Source organism: Bos mutus, chromosome 9 (assembly GCF_027580195.1).
Source record: "Bos mutus isolate GX-2022 chromosome 9, NWIPB_WYAK_1.1, whole genome shotgun sequence".
NCBI lineage: Eukaryota > Metazoa > Chordata > Mammalia > Artiodactyla > Bovidae > Bos > Bos mutus.
The window spans coordinates 84333074-84349416 of record NC_091625.1 but is presented as its reverse complement, the minus strand read 5'-3'; the positions used below and the strand labels follow the sequence as shown (position 1 = coordinate 84349416).

General features: G+C 39.9%; 1 long non-coding RNA gene across 6 annotated transcripts in view; it reads left to right on the top strand.

Moving 5' to 3' along the window:
* Positions 1–16343, top strand: part of LOC138989179 (uncharacterized) — a 274790-nt gene that overhangs the window by 55230 nt on the left and 203217 nt on the right. For 2 of the 6 annotated variants that reach the window (XR_011465405.1, XR_011465400.1), the window contains one exon: positions 4357–4578. The exons of 3 other annotated variants lie outside the window; for them this stretch is intronic. This is a non-coding gene — a long non-coding RNA (uncharacterized lncRNA). Of the gene's footprint in view, positions 1–4282; positions 4320–4356; positions 4579–16343 lie in introns of those variants that run through there. One more of the 6 variants, XR_011465403.1, reaches the window with a different exon arrangement.

The window sequence follows — 16343 nt, the reverse complement described above, 5'->3', positions numbered from 1 at the left end:
ACAACCTTCAAAACTTATTGCAGGTCAAGGATTCAGGGAGAGTCTTCCTGGCTCATTCTCTTGCATCATGTGGTTTTGACTGGGTTTACTTGGTAGTATTCAGTTGGCTCTTGGTCTGGTCTGGAGAGTCCAAGATAGCTTCACTCACGAGCCCGATGCCTCGGCAAGGAAAACTACAGGGATGAACTCAGTTGGGTTTCTCCCTCTATTTACATAGCACAGGACTCCTCCACAAGGCCTCTCCAGTCTGCACTTCTTACATTGTAGCTTGGAACACTAAGAATGTTCTACAGGAAGTGGAAATCACATATCCTCTTGAAGGCTAGACCTAGAGCTGGCAAAGCGTCACTTCTACTCTACTCTTGGTCAGAGCAGTCGCAGAACAAAGATTTAAGGGAAGGAGAAATCAGATCAGATCAGTCCCTCAGTCGTGTCCGACTCTTTGCGACCCTATGAATCGCAGCATGCCAGGCCTCCCTGTCCATCACCAACTCCTGGAGTTCACTGAGACTCACGTCCATGGAGTCAGTGATGCCATCCAGCCATCTCATCCTCTGTCGTCCCCTTCTCCTCCTGCCCCCAATCCCTCCCAGCATCAGAGTCTTTTCCAATGAGTCAACTCTTCACATGAGGTGGCCAAAGTACTGGAGTTTCAGCTTTAGCATCATTCCTTCCAAAGAACACCCAGGGCTGATCTCCTTCAGAATGGACTGGTTGGATCTCCTTGCAGTCCAAGGGACTCTCAAGAGTCTTCTCCAACACCACAGTTCAAAAGCATCAATTCTTCGGCGCTCAGCCTTCTTCACAGTCCAACTCTTACATCCAGACATGACCACAGGAAAAACCATAGCCTTGACTAGACGGACCTTTGTTGGTAAAGTAATGTCTCTGCTTTTGAATATGCTATCTAGGTTGGTCATAACTTTCCTTCCAAGGAGGAAGCGTCTTTTAATTTCATGGCTGCAGTCACCATCTGCAGTGATTTTGGAGCCCCCAAAAATAAAGTCTTGACACTGTTTCCACTGTTTCCCCATCTATTTCCCATGAAGTGATGGGACCGGATGCCATGATCTTCGTTTTCTGAATGTTGAGCTTTAAGCCAACTTTTTCACTCTCCACCTTACTTTCATCAAGAGGCTTTTTAGTTCCTCTTCACTTTCTGCCATAAGGGTGGTGTCATCTGCATATCTGTGAGGTTATTGATATTTCTCCCAGCAATCTTGATTCCAGCTTGTGTTTCTTCCAGTCCAGTGTTTCTCATGATGTACTCTGCATATAAGTTAAATAAGCAGGGTGACAATATACAGCCCTCCTATCAATGGGATGAGTGTCAAAGAATTGGGGCTATCTTTATTCCATCAAGGGCTTCCCTGGTGGCTCAGACGGTAAAGCATCTGCCTGCAATGCGGGAGACCCGGGTTTGATCCCTGGGTTGGGAAGATCCCCTGGAGAAGGAAATGGCAATCCACTCCAGTACTCTTGCCTGGAAAATTCCATGGACTGAGGAGTCTGGTAGGCTACAGTCCATGGGGTCGTAGAGTCAGACACGACTGAGCGACTTCACTTTCACTGTATTCCATCACCTTGATCTTGTGTTGTATTTTAGTTTCCTGTTTCAGTAGTCCATTCTTTCTTTAAATTCCTTTCTGTTTTCTTTGCTTATAGTCTATCATTCTGCCTTCCCACCCAAATTCTTAAGTTAGATGTTTAAATCATTAATTTCCACCATTTATTCTTCTAATAAAAGCACTAAAGCATAAAGTTTTCCTCAAATGATTGCTTTCATTGCATTTTAAAGTAAAACTATGCTGGCATTTTGCTCTTTGTTCAGTTACAAGTATTTTCAATGTTCCAATTTTATTTCTTCTATAATCTATGAGTTATTTGGAGTGTGTTTTTAGAATTCCAATCACATGGATTGTTAATAATAAGTATCTACTTGAGACTTAACATATATATCAAATACAATGTATGATCCTTGTTTGGATCCTCATTTGAATAAACTAAGAAAAACTGTAAGATAATTAAGGAAATATGAACACTGACTGGACATTTGAGGAATTTTATGTATTTTAAAATATGTATAATGGTATTATGGTTATGTTAAAGAAAAAAGTCCTTCCTTTATAAGGTTGCAAGTATTTATGGATGAATTTGCTTCAGAAAAATTCAGATGGGAGTGGATGTATACATGATAAAAGATTGACTATGAGTTGAATAATCACTGAAGCTTGATGCATGATACATGAGCATTCTATACGTTCCTTCATTTACTCATGTGTGTTGGAAATTTTTCATTTCATTTTTCATGAGATGATATTAAAAACTCATCTCCTTAAATATGATTTCTGGTTTAATTTCACTGTGGCTAGAGAATGTAATACATATGTAAGCACACAAAAACATACACCACATATATTCTCTCTGTATAATGTAGAGCATATATATGTTCACACAAGGATATGTATTATATATGTAAGATAAGTCTTGTTTTATGGATTAATATATTCAATTTTGAGAAGTGTATCATGTGTGCTAAGAAATCTGTCATCTATCAACATTAAATCAAGATTGGTAGTCCAAAACATTCATATTTTATAAACTTTTTTCTGCTTGAACTATCAGTAATTGAAAAAGATGTGTTTCATTTTAATTTTTATTATGACGATTTGTCATTTTTTTCTGGAGTTCTTGACTGTTTTGCTTTGTGTAATTTGAGATAGAGCCATTACTACCTATCTAGTTGTTCAATTTTACTGATAATTTGAAACCAGATAGTATCACTTTTCCTCCTAATTTATGTTTTTTATCTTAAAGACTATTTTTATTATATTAATATAATTCTTCCCAGCTTTCTTTGAGCTATTTGTTGGACATATCTTTCAGTCCTTTTCTCTTTACATTTTTAGGTTTGTCTGATATGGAATTATGCTTATCTGGCCTTAAAATTCTATTTTTAAGTGGCAGGTTTAGAGTATAACATAAATATTGTGATTAGTCATATATTTACTTATTTCTATAATCTTAATTTCTACTATGTTTCTTTCTCTTCCTTTATTTTTTTCTTTTACTTTCAAATTTGCTTGTTTTATTATTCGATTTTCTCACTTTACTGACTAGAAATGATATATCCTAACGTATTTTAAAATTTTGACATTTTAAGGGGTGTCCACTAACTTAACAATAACTAAGTTTAATCAACCATTTATACGCTCCCCTTTCAGAACAACACCAGGGTTTTGAACCAATTTTTCTAGTTGTCTATTCTGACGTCGCTGCTATTACTCTTTAAGTTCTATCATTTAATTTCCTTAGACATTTTATTTATTATTTTGTAAGACAAAGTTTATATAGACTTATCTATATGTTTACCAATTTCTTCTCACTTTTCTTAGATCTTCCTTCTGGGATCATTTTTTTTTCCCCCCAGCAGTATATCTTTTAGAAATTTCTCATGAAAGCACACTGTTTTTCTCTCAGATTTTGCTCATAGAAAATGCTTGAAAATATATTTAATCCACTATTTCATTCACTCTCAATCTTGAAGAAATTTTAATGGAATCAAAATAGGTTGACAGTTATTTTCTTGAAATAATTTCTTGACTACTGGCTTTTATTGTGGCTATTCAATGTCTGCTTCTAGACTAATTATCATTGCTTTGCAGAAGAAATGGCAATTTTTTAGATCTCTTAAGCTGTAATCTTCTGAACTTTTACTACAATATGTGTAGGAATGGATATCTTTCACGTATATCTCCAGAATCTTTTATCAGTTCTGGGAAATTCTTATACATTATTTCTTTGACTGTTTCCTCTCCTACAATCTATTATTACTTTATGAGACATTCTCATTCATTTCTTTATGTCTGATTATCTAGTCTCCCCACCCCTGCCCCGCCCCCTACCCCCGCCCTGCCACCACCACCACACACGTTGCATTGTCTTTTCTCTGTCTGCTTCATTCCTTGTAATTCTTTTAGGGTGATCTTTTAATTTCCTAATTCTATCTTCAGCTTTATCTAAGCTGTTGATTTATTTACTGAGGAACTTTATGATGTCAATGATTATGTTTTTATTTTAAAAACTGTATTTTTAAAAGTTACCTGATCTTTTGAAAATAATCCCATAGTGGCTGCTTCTTTTTTTTTCAATTTATTCTTTCTTTCTTTTAATATTTTATTTGAAATGATTTCATTTTTTATAGCTGATAATTCTACAATTTGAAGTTATCAGGGATTAAATATGTTGTTTTTCTTTTTCTGCTGACTCATTCCTGAGGCAGGCTGTCTCCTTTCTTATGATGATTTCATGATCTATGGAAATCCTTGGGATTATAATTGAATTGCTTTCCTCTAGACAAGACTGGCTTCCCAAGTGGCTCAGAGGTAAAGAATCTGCCTGCCAATGCAGAAGACACAGGAGACATGGGTTCGATCCCTGGATCAGGAAGATTCCCTGGAGGAAGAAGTGGCAACCCACTTCAGTATTCTTGCCTGGGAAATCCCATGGATGGAGGAGCCTGGTGAGATACAGTCCACAGGGTTGCAAAGAGTCGGACACGACTTAATGACTGAGCAGGTACACAGAGAAGACTGAGTTCAGTTTACCTGGGTTCTCTGGTTGCTACTAACCTAGGTCCATCTTGTTCACCATCAGGGATCTCATTCTAATGTTGGAGTTTAAGATGCTGTTCACCTAACCCTGAGGCAGGCTTAGTATCTCAGTACCAGGTTTCCCTTATAGTAACTCCAGATTTTAATTTTTCTTACTCCTCTCCAGCTTCAACTCATGGTGTGCTGTCTCTGTCTGGTAATGTAAACCTGAGGTTTTTCCTTACTTTCTTGTGGGTCCAGAAGAATATTTTCCAGATCATGGGCTGTAGTTTATCAAATAACCAGATATATTTTAGCTTTTGTATCTTATCATCCAGATTATCTTGACATACTACTTTCTCCAGTCGCTCTGTTGGCTGATTTGAATTGTAGTCATTTCTTCCCTTTATCTGATCTGACATGCACCATGGTTTATAAAAGCTGTTACATTTTTCTACTTTTAAGGGAAATCTTCCATATTTTCTAACATAGATACATATTTTACCCTTAAAACTTTTTTCTTGGGTCATTTCAATAGTTTTAGGAATATAGAGTTGTTGAACAAATAAGACAGTGGTGTTCTTTGAATTGGAAGTCCATAAATTGTGTTTTAAGAATAAGGCTTGAGGGTGAAATCCTAGTGAAAAGAGCATAAAAGATGAAACTGAGTTTAATATTGATGGACTGATGGAGGAGGGAAGTCACTTAATGTTACATTTATCAAAAAAGGAAAAGTTATTAACTTTTCTCATAGAAGAGAAAATGATATGATGAAACTGTTCAAGAAGGATAGCAATTATGAATAATAATGAATTGAGTTAGGAAGATACTGAGATCAGGGAATACAGATTAGAAGCCCATTTCTTTCAATTAATCAGACATGATGGCAAAAGGCTGAATTAAAATAATGACTAGGAGCTGGAAAGGAAAGCTATTCTCTGAGAGACTTCATAAATGTTGGTAGCATTTAAGGAGTTAGAGAGAGAAGGAAGCAACCTGCCAGTAATACTAATACTATTGGTTATCCAAGGATGTAATCCTGAAGGCTTAATATTATTTTGATACCATTGAGAATTTAAAAAAATGCTAAGCATCTTTATATTATAGTAGTCCTGAAAGAGCATCCTTTGGGATAAGAAAGCCTGGGTTCCATACTAACTCTGCCAATGATTAACTGTGTGACCTACGGAAATTTACTTAACCTTCTTTGGACCTTAGTTTCCTCATATGGAAACTATGATAATGAGAACCTTGTGGAGTTATTTTTAAGGTTCAGTTCAGTTCAGTCACTCAGTCGTGTCCGACTCTTTGCGACCCCATGAATCGCAGCACACCAGGCCTCCCTGTCCATCACCAACCCTGGAGTTCACTCAAACTCATGTCCATCGAGTCAGTGATGCCATCCAGCCATCTCATCCTCTATCGTCCCCTTCTCCTCCTGCCCCAATCCCTCCCAGCATCAGAATCTTTTCCAATGAGTCATCTCTTCGCATGAGGTGGCCAAAGTATTGGAGTTTCAGCTTTAGCATCAGTCCTTCCAATGAACACCCAGGACTGATCTCCTTTAGGATGGACTGGTTGGATCTCCTTGCAGGCCAAGGGACTCTAAAGAGTCTTCTCCAACACCACAGTTCAAAAGTATCAATTCTTCAGCACTCAGCTTTCTTCACAGGCCAATTCTCACATCCATACATGACTACTGGAAAAGCCATAGCCTTGACTAGATGGGCCTTTGTTGGCAAAGTAATGTCTCTGCTTTTGAATATGCTATCTAGGTTGGTCATAACTTTCCTTCCAAGGAGTAAGCGTCTTTTAATTTCATGGCTGCAGTCACCATCTGCAGTGATTTTGGAGCCCCAAAAATAAAGTCTGACACTGTTTCCACTGTTCCCCCATCTATTTTCCACGAAGTGATGGGACCAGATGCCATGATCTTCGTTTTCTGAATGTTGAGCTTTAAGCCAACTTTTTCACTCTCCTCTCTCACTTTCATCAAGAGGCTTTTGAGTTCCTCTTCACTTTCTGCCATAAGGGTGGTGTCATCTGCATATCTGAGGTGATTGATATTTCTCCCGGCAATCTTGATTCCAGCTTGTGCTTCTTCCAGTCCAGCGTTTCTCATGATGTACTCTGCATAGAAGTTAAATAAGCAGGGTGACAATATACAGCCTTGATGTACTCCTTTTCCTATTTGGAACCAGTCTGTTGTTCCATGTCGAGTTCTAACTGTTGCTTCTTGACCTGCATATAGGATATATAAAAAGTTTGTAACACAGTTAGTGGGGAAGGTCACTGACTTACTTGACAAGGAGTCTTGGTTGGGTCATAGCTGAAGCTTTGATATGCTAGTGGATGGAGTTAGATATATGCCTAGCACCTAGCCACATCTCCTGATTTTCAGGGTGTCCGTGAGTCCATTGGGAAAGAACTTGAAAAAGCTCTCCATTTATGAACTCATAGAAAATCATGAAAAAAACTTGAGATCTTGTTGTTTACCAGATATGGACTACAGAAGGAGAAATAATTGAAGTAGTATGAACAAGATCATGGGATACAAGGGAAAAAAACTTGTAATTTCATTTGTGTGGAAGGTCTAATTGAAGTTACCTGTGATGTTTTCTAGCTGTGCTTGTTATATCAGGAACAGGAATGGGGAAAACAGACAGTGTAGTCTGTTAATGTTGGAACTGGTACTTTTATGCCTGTATGTGTATTATAAAAGGATTAGTTAAACACAGAAATAGAAGTATTTATTATAATAATTAACCATGGGGTACTGACTGGGTGGAGAGCGTGAAGTAAGGAAGGCCAGGAAAGGAAAGAAGGACTGTGATAAAGGAGGATTGATGAGGAAAAGAGCATGCTCAGAAGTGAGGGGACCGGTGAGATAACAGAGACTAGAACGTGTGATAATCAGGGAGAGGCTTCTGAAGGGGATGCAGTCAAGAGACCTGGTGAGGTTTAAGGTGTGGTTTATTGTTTGCTATGTGGAGTGGAAGTAAAATAGCGGAGTGTTGATGGGATTGAGGAAATGCTAGGCGATTCTTGTCTCTTCAGGGAAGGACTGGGTGCAGAGTGTTAAACTTGAGAAGAGTGGGAGAAAAATGTCATTTTTCATTTACCAAAAAATATATTCAACTCCTATGTATGGAAGGCACTATGCCAGGTACTGGCTTACAGTGATGAATGAATACAGTTCCTCCTCTTTCCCCACTGAAATGGAGCCCTTAGACCCTCATGGCTGCTCTGTACCCTCTCTCTTTACAATCTGCTAACTAGCTTCACCTCTTGTTCTGTATCTTCCAGTTCCCTAGAGAGGAATTCACTTAGTTTACTTCATCTTTTCATATGAAGTCTAGAGCCTTGCTTACTGGCTCAGGGTGTGGATTGACAGCCTTTGTGTTAGATGTTCACCCCTGTTCAATCTTCCCCTGAAAAGTGGGAGAGTTACATGGTTCAGGCATGATTGTGTCCCCTTAATAAGGCCTCATGATGCAGGCAGGTGGTTTAGCTTGAGTACTCCAGAAAGCAGAGTCTGATATAAGAATTTAGGCTACTGTTTTTGGAAGGGAGACCAGAGTGAGTGAAAAGGAATCAAGATAGGGAAGGAGGAAAAGCTGATTGGAAGGTGTGTTGCTGAACTAGTAGCACTAATTTAGACTGCTTCATGCTGTTGGACTGTGCTATGAAAGGGCATCTCAGGACCACATATAGTTGAGGAGAAAGGGGAAATATTTATCTATTTTTCTTGTCAGCCATTGGTTTAAGCTTTGCACTACTGGGATGGGACATCCCTGAAATTCCAGACTGCATTTGTGGGTACTAAGTAAGACCATCCACACCTCAGTGTCAACAAGAAAGTCTGGGGTTGATGAGAGGCATATGGACATGGCCTTAAAATAAGTTTGCCAAGTCTTAACCTGGATCAAATCATTCCACACACATGCAGAATTGGTTGCAATTGAGACAAAAGACACCTGAGGCCAAGAGACAATGGTTGGTCTTTAAGAAAGCAATGAGGAATATGGTTAGTTAAGGACGTGAGGACTTAGCCAGTGGTGGAGAAAGCAGAGTCTGGAGTTTTGAGACATGAGAAGGTCTACACTCAAAGGAGTAAATGTTGGAATGGCTTAAGAAGAAAGGAATGTGCAATAGTGAGTCAATGTTCCCATGGATCCCTCAGCCTTACTTTGCCAGCAGTAGGAAAGGTGGGCAGATCTACTAATATGGGAAGGCACCATAGATGTTTGAGGACCCAAAACATTTCAGTGGAGGAATTCCTCATTTCTGTAGCCTAGATCTTTTCAGATCTCATCTTTTGGTCCAGGTGAGAGCACTTGGCACCAGTCATGTTCTAGGTTTTGGGTGAAGGGCTTTACATAGTTTACCTCTTTAAAAATTTATAACATTGTAAAAAATTATTATCCCTAATGTACAGATGAGGAAAATGAGACCCTGACATCTAGGTGATTTACTCAGCTAATAAATGAAGGAGCAAAGATTGGACTGTAAAGTCTAACTATAAACAAAGCTTTTCCTCTTTCCAGCCTGTAACTGTTGTTCAGTCACTAAGTCGTGCCTGACTCTTTGCGACCCCATGGACTGCAGCATGCCAGGCTTCTCTGTCCTTCACTATCTCCTGGAGTTTGCTCAAACTCGTGTCCATTAAGTCAGCGATGCTATCCAACCATCTCATCCTCTGTCATCCCCTTCTCCTGTCCTCAGTCCAGTCTACAGTATCTGTCCTTTAATTTTCAGATGCTCTGGTCTTATCAGGGATTCTTGACATTGACTTAGGTGCCCTTTGAAGGACTGCTGCTGCTTCTAAGTTCCTTCAGTCATGTCCGACTCTGTGTGACCCCGTAGACAGTAGCCCACCAGGCTCCCCCGTCCCTGGGATTCTCAAGGCAAGAACACTGGAGTCAGTTGCCATTTCCTTCTCCAATGCATGAAAGTTAAGAGTGAAAGTGAAGTTGCTTAGTCGTGTCTGACTCTTAGTGACCTCATGGACTGCAGCCTACCAGGCTCCTGCGGCCATGGGATTTTCCAGGCAAGAGTACTGGAGTGGGGTGCCATTGCCTTCTCCGTGTGAAGGACTAAGGGAGGTCATTTCTTTCTACTTTTATATGAGAAGTCTTTCCTGAGAGCCCATGAATTCTAAGGCTGAACTCATTCTCACAGCAGGAAATGAAGTGGTGGTATGAGAAAAGAGCCTGTGCCCTGCAGTAGTGGCACAGCCACACTTTCACTGGCATCTATCTGGACTTCGTAAAAGTCTTTTGTCATATAATTTTGGTGGCATTTAGGTAAAGCCTATATGTGAAAGTGAGTGGTTTTGTTTTCCTGATGGAAAGTTTAATTTAGCTCTCCAGCATGTTGCTTTTAGCTTGTTTGTAGATATAATCGTTTACTTAATGAGGATGCATCCTCCTTTACAGAGTACAGACTTGAAAATGAATTTCCATAGATTTACATAAATTCCCCAGGGATCACTATAATGTGAGCAATGAAAGAATTGCCCAGCTGTGCACTGATTTAATGGAATTATGAAGCTTTAGGGTGTGGGCTCTGAAAAAGATATCTAGGGGAAATAGTCACTCAAACTGTTGGAGAAATAAACCGTTAAATGAATTTGTTCTCAGTCTGATAGAAGATCACTTTAGAAACCAGCATCAGCCAAGGTTTTGAAAAATAGGAAAACCTTGTGAAAATTCTGTACTTTTCAGAAACCACCTGTTATTTCTGAGAATGGATGTTAATATTTTATTATAGCATTTTTTAGGGGGGAAAGGATTTTATTTTAAAATAGTTTTGTTTGAAATAGACAGAATTAGCAAATGCCCTGTATCTCCTGGGCTTCCCAGGTGGCGCTAGTGGTAAAGAACCCACCTGCCGATGCAGGAGATACGAGATGCAGGTTTGATCCCTGGGTCGGGAAGATCCTCTGGAGGAGGGCATGTATTCTTGCCACTCCAGTGCCTTCTTTGGAGAATCCCATGAACAGAGGAGCCTGGTGGGCTGCAGGCCATAGGGTCACAAACAGTTGGACACGACTGAAGCGACTTAGTATGCATGCCTTTATCACCTGCTATCAATACTATCCTCAGATACACTTGCCTTTAAATGTAATAGAGGTCTTTAACCTCAGCTGGGCCAGAGTTTACTAATAGTGGTCTGAATGTCCTTCATACCTGAAATCACTGTCAGTGGTGTGGAAAGATTTAAGAAGATATCAGCTTCTGGGGCTCAGGGATGTTACCATCTATTTATTTTGACGCTTTCTTTAAATGATGGTGTCCCAAACAATTACGTGGTTTTGTATTCTGTGACTAGTTCTATAGGTTGTTCAGAATAACATAGCAGCAAGGGGAAGACCTCATGTTTCCCCTGGCCTTGCAACATAGCAGTGTGAATTATGTCCTTTTCAAGATAATACCTCCACTTTAGCCAGCTGTCTAAATGAATATCTTTGGTTCAAAGAGGCTTATTCAAGAATATGAATGGATCAATATTAATTTATATTCTGTGTTGGAGAAACAACCACTGATAGTGAGTCAATAGGTTCATCTTTGTGTATAAATACATACATCAGTCAATAAGTATTTAGAAGTATATACACCATACTCTATGGGGGATGCAGAAAAGGAAGAAATATTTGTCCGTGGCATCAAAGAGTTTTTTTTTTTCAATCATATACACCAAAGAAATAATTACAACAGCTAACATGTTTTATGGACTCAGTATGTGTCAGAATTTTCTTTTTTATCATCTCTTAGATACTTCATAATGACTTATGCACTCTGATTATCCCATTTTGCAAATGAGAATGATGGGAGTCACAGAAAGGTAAATTGTTTGCCCCACAGCTAGTGTGAGGGTAACTAGGATATCAATCATGGCATTTTTGATTCCAGTCTTTGTGCTCTTTCTTTTCTTAATTTTTATATTTTTATTGGAAAACGTACATCTTACAAAATTCACATTTTAGCCATTTAAAAATGTACAGTTCAGTGTCATTGTGTCTGCATTATTATGCAACCATCACCAACATTCATCTGAAAAACATTTTCCTGTTTCTAAACTGAAACTCCACACCCATTAAATCATAGCTCTCCATTCCTCCCTCCTCCCAGACTCTGATAATCACTATTCTTTTTTCCTGTCTGAGTGTGGCCACTCTAGGTACCTCATGTAAGTGAAATCATAAACATGTTTCTGTGTCTGGATTATTTCACTTAGCAAAAGATCTCCAGGTTTCATCCTTGTGGTAGCATGTGTCTCAATGTTCTTCCTTTTTAAGGCTGAATAATATTCCACTGTATATAGTACATTTTGCTTATCCATTCAACCATTGGTGGATCCTTGGCTATTGTGTGTAATGCTGCTGTGAACATAAAGGTTCAAATATATGTTTGAGTTACTGCTTTCATTTTTGGGGGGTATATATCAGTGGAATTATAATTAAATATTTAATTTTTAAAATTTCCATACTATTTTCCATAGTGGATACACTACTTTACATTTCTACAAGCAATGCACCAGGGCTCCAGGTTATTCAAGTTTTTGTCAATATTTTTTCCTAATAGCCATCCTATGGTATCTTATTATGGTTTTGATTTGCATTTCTCTAATGGCTCAGCTGGTAAAGAATCTGCCTGCAATGTGAGAGACCTGGGTTCTATCCCTGGGTTGGGAAGATCCCCTGGAGAAGAAAAAGCCTACCCACTTCAGTATTCTGGCCTGGAGAATTCCATGGACTATATAGTCCACGGGGTCGCAAAGAGTCGGACAGGACTGAGCAACTTTCACTTTCACTGATTAGTGATGTTGAGGATATTTCATGGGCTTATTGGCCATTCATAAATCTTCTTTGGAGAAATGTCTATTCAAGTCTTTTGCCCATTTTTAAAGAAGGTTGTTTTGTTGTTATGAAGTTGTAGGAATTCTTTATAGATCCTGGATATTAATCCCTTATCAGATATATAGTTTGCAAATATTTTCTGTCATCCTGAGGGGTACCTTTCACTGTGTTGAATATGTCCTTTGGTGCACAAATGTTTTTAATTTTGGTGAAGTCCAATTCACCTCTTTTTCCTTTTGTTGCATGTGCTCAGACCCATTCTCTCAACTACTCCCCTGAAGCAGAGAGCCAAGACTTCAATGTGCTGAAGTGTTTGGTACTAACCATGTCTCCTGGTGATAGGAATCTGTGTTGTCAGGGAATTTGTGAATGAAGCGGTGCAATGTAGCTCATTATAGATGTGTTTAGTGCATACTCCTCTTTTTTTAAGTGATTTTTTATTGTGGTAAAAGTCACATAAAACATACTGTTTTAACTGTACAGTTAAAACATATTTAACTGTACAGTTTAATGGCACTAAGTACACTCACATTGTTGTACAACTCTCACCATTATCCATCTCCTGAATTTTTCACCTTCCTAAACTGAAACTCCATGAAATTAAAAGACGCTTCCTCCTTGGAAGGAAAGTTATGACCAACCTAGATAGCATATTGAAAATCAGAGACATTACTTTGCCAACAAAGGTTCGTCTAGTCAAGGCTATGGTTTTTCCTGTGGTCATGTATGGATGTGAGAGTTGGACTGTGAAGAAGGCTGAGTGCTGAAGAATTGATGCTTTTGAACTGTGGTGTTGGAGAAGACTCTTGAGAGTCCCTTGGACTGCAAGGAGATCCAACCAGTCCATTCTGAAGGAGATCAGCCCTGGGATTTCTTTGGAAGGACTGATGCTAAAGCTGAAACTCCAGTACTTTGGCCACCATGCGAAGAGTTGACTCATTGGAAAAGACTCTGATGCTGGGAGGGATTTGGGGCAGGAGGAGAAGGGGACGACAGAGGATGAGATGGCTGGATGGCATCACTGACTCAATGGACATGAGTTTGAGTAAACTCCAGGAGTTGGTGATGGACAGGGAGGCCTGGCGTGCTGCGATTCATGTGGTCGCAAAGATTGGACACGACTGAGCGACTGAACTGAACTCAACTGAACTGAAACTGAAACTCTGTTCCCATTAAACACCAACTCCCTGACTATCACACCGAGTGAAGTAAGTTAGAAAGAGGAAAACAAATATTGTGTATTAATGCATATGGAATCTAGAAAAACAGTACAGATAAACCTATTTGCAAAGCAGAAATAGAGACACAGACTTAGAGAACAAATGTGTGGACACCGAGGGGAAAAGGGGAAATGGGAAAAATTGGGAGATTGGGATTGACATACATAGTGCATATTTCTTGATGAGATTGTTTTTACAGACAGTTGATTGAAAAAAAAAATAATGTTGAGTCAACATGGTGGCATCTCTCTGTTCTTTCCCACGTATTTCTGGGCATTCATTAGGAGAGGGGAGGGATGGGAAAGGTTGGTAGCTGCTTGACCGTGAATGTAGGTAGATCTTCCTATCTCTTAGCTGTAGATACATTGTGAGGAGGTTTTCTGGGAGGAGTTTTATTCAACCTAATTTGAAGAGGTAAAATAAAACCTCTCTGCAGCCTTATTCACTGTCAGCCACTGGAAGCTCACCTTGCCTTGTTGATTAACCAAGAGAGAAAGTAAAAGAGAAAAACAATCCTCTCTCTTGCCTTTTCTTCTCTGCCCAAGCCCTGCTAAATTCTGTCCTCCTGGGTATTCCTGGGGCAAAGGGATGAGCAGAGAACTGAGCCCGTGTTGTGCTTCTTTGTCGGAAGAGTGTGTTGTGAGTGACTCATGTTTCACTGAGAGTTCTTTGCTTCTAACTGCATACCCTTTGTTTCTCTTTTAGCTCTTGAACTTGAGAGGCATGTGAAACAGTTTTTTGTCTGTTTGTGAATGATGAATGTTATGCCTCAGTCTCAGAGGGTGGGCACAGCAACTATAACAATAACAATCTGGAAAGGAAATGAGAACAAGTCCTCTTTCCATCCAAGTTTGTGAATAAGCCTTAGGTGCCCATGCTGGAGGCACATGCTTGCTCCAGGCTTGTAACTTTTTGTGTGTTTAACAGAGAAGGCAAAGGAATCATCAAAAGGACTGCAAGCAGGATGGTGATTGCTGGAGAGCTGTCAGGAAACTTGCAGGAAGAAGAGCCCATTTGTAAGCCTCTCCTGAAGTCTCCACAGCCATAGCATTGGTGCAATCATTTCCTTTTGCAATGTTTTAGGTTATATGAGTAAGAGCATATTGTAACGAAGAGAGGAGAGTACAAATTTTAAAAATAAAAGTAAAGACAGGAGAGCCTAAGAAGGGATTTCTGGGCCCTTGTGACTACCTCACATGTGACAATCTCATTCTCATTCAAGAGGCTGCTGTCCAGGTCTCAAACCTCCTGTAAGGGTCACCGTGTCCCGGTCATCTCCAGATTCCAGACGATTTCATTTCATCTTCCAAGGGCTACTCCAGTTTGATGTCAGTCCTTTTACACAAAGGAGCCTGAGGTCTCTGCCACATATAGAAGGCCAAGAAAAAAAGAGTCATTTTGCCAGATATTTTTGATAATAGTATCTATTATTCATTGTGTTTATACTGTGTGCCAAGTGCTTACCAGGGCTTCCCTGGTAGCTCAAATGGTAAAAAGTCCACCTGCAATGCAGGAGACCCCAGTTGGATTCCTGCGTTGGAAAGATCTCCTGGAGAAGGGATAGGCTACCCATTCCAGTATTCATGGGCTTCCCTGGTGGCTCAGATGGTAAAGGATCCACTTGCAATCCAGGAGACCCAGGTTCCATTCCTGGGTTGGGAACATCCCCTGGAGGAGGGCATGGCAACTCACTCCAGTATTCTTGCCTGGAGAATTCCATAGACAGAGGAGCCTGGAGGGCTACAATCCATGGGGTCGCAAAGAGTTGGACACAGCTGAGCGACTAAGCACAAGTGCTTACATATTTTGTTAAATTGTGAGAACCCCCTCAGGTAGATTTTACTGTTCCCTTTTGCTGAGGGAATTGAGGCCCCGGAAGGGCAGTGAATTTTCTCCTATAACTCAAAAGTGTGGAAATCAAAGCCCGCCGTCTGAATAGGTCTCCCTAGCTCCATCGCACAGCCTCCTTCCTCTCTACCCGGGCAGGGGCCTCTTGCGACTCTTGCTGACCTGGGATGCTCTTATTATAGATTCCCGGAAACAAAAAGAGGGGGTAAAAAAAAAAAGATGCTTTATCTGAAATGTGTTAACTGAAATTAGCAACAATTAACACCTTTCAGAGGAGAGAACTGCTGTTCCTTCAGCATTTTAGAATGACTCCATGAGGCCAGATAGAACCCAAACGTGAGTCAGTGGTCCCGTCCGCACGACAAAGGCATCTAGAGCAGAGTCCGTTTGATGCAAATGTGACCTCGTCCACTCGCGCTGTTTACTAAGGAGATGGTGGATGCAGCTTTCACATTGCTTCTGGAAACTGTTGGCAGAAAGAATTGCTGCACAGGTAGAGATAATATCATTCGGCTGCAATGAGGGCAATTTGCAAAAGACAACTGCTCCCACTCACGCCGAGGCCATTGGCAGAAGCTGCGCTTCTCATCTTGTGGCGCAAACTACTTCCTGGCATATTTTTTCTTTCTGCAGCTCAGTTGTTGGCTTCTTCTTACTTGCTTTTATTGGCATAATGATTTTTTTTGGAGTGTCAGTTTCATGACACAATTATTCTCCTGCCAAATCCAGTCATCAAGCGAATTAAAAGCATTATTTATTGATTTTTAGAGAGAATAGGTTTATTGTGCCTTATTTACTTATTTACTCTAATTTGATACCAAA